Source organism: Hipposideros armiger, unplaced genomic scaffold, assembly GCF_001890085.2.
Source record: "Hipposideros armiger isolate ML-2016 unplaced genomic scaffold, ASM189008v1 scaffold_607, whole genome shotgun sequence".
NCBI lineage: Eukaryota > Metazoa > Chordata > Mammalia > Chiroptera > Hipposideridae > Hipposideros > Hipposideros armiger.
In genome coordinates, this window is record NW_017731957.1 from 524,070 (window position 1) to 525,031 (window position 962).

Below are 962 nucleotides of genomic sequence, written 5' to 3' on the forward strand. Positions count from 1 at the left end.
CCAGTGTCTTGCTTACTGTAGTTATATAGAAAGCCTTAAAATGTAGTTATATACGTGGATATTCCAACTTTATCTGTCTCTTCATGGTTGTTTTGGGTATTTAGTTTCTTTGTATTGCCATGTAAATTTTAGAATCAGCTTGTCAATTTATATAATAATGTCTGCTGGTATTTTTATTAGAATTAGATTGAATCTGTAGATAAATTTGAGGAGAATTGATATTTCACAATATTGAGACTTCTAAAACATGAACATTGTATATCTCTCTATGGTTTAGGTCTCTTTAATTTTTCTCAACAATGTATAACATTCAGTGCAGAGGTCTTGCAATATTTTATTAAATTTATCAGTAATTATGCTTTAAATGTGATTGTAAATAGAATTTTAAAAGACTTAATTTTCCAATTTTTGTTTCCACTAGTATATAGATGACTTTGTATCCCATGACCTTGTTAAATTTACTTATTAGACTAGTAGCTTTTATGTAGGTCCCTTGGGATTTTGTAGGTTGATGTCATGTCATTTGTGAATAAAGACATTTTTACTCCTTTTTTCCTAATCCTCATGTCTGTTATTATTTCTTATTGCCCTGATTAAACCACCATTTACAATGTCCAATAGAAATAGTGAGACAGGCAAGATATATTTACATTGTTCCCTCTCATAACAGGGGAGAATTCAGTCTTTCACCGTAAAGTATTATGCTCAGTGTGAGTTTTATCAGGTTGAGGGAAGTTCATTCTACTGATGCTTTGCCGAGTTAAAAAAAATCCTTTGTATACAATGTCTTTTCTCATTGGCTGCTTTTAACATTTTTTTTTTCTCTTTATCACTGGTTTTCTGTTGGGTGACTATAATGTGCCTTGGTGTGAGTTTATTTGTTTATCTTGCTTGAGGTTTTTTTTAACAAGTTGAATAAACCCACAGAGACTCAGTTTTTCATCAAATATTTAAATTTTATA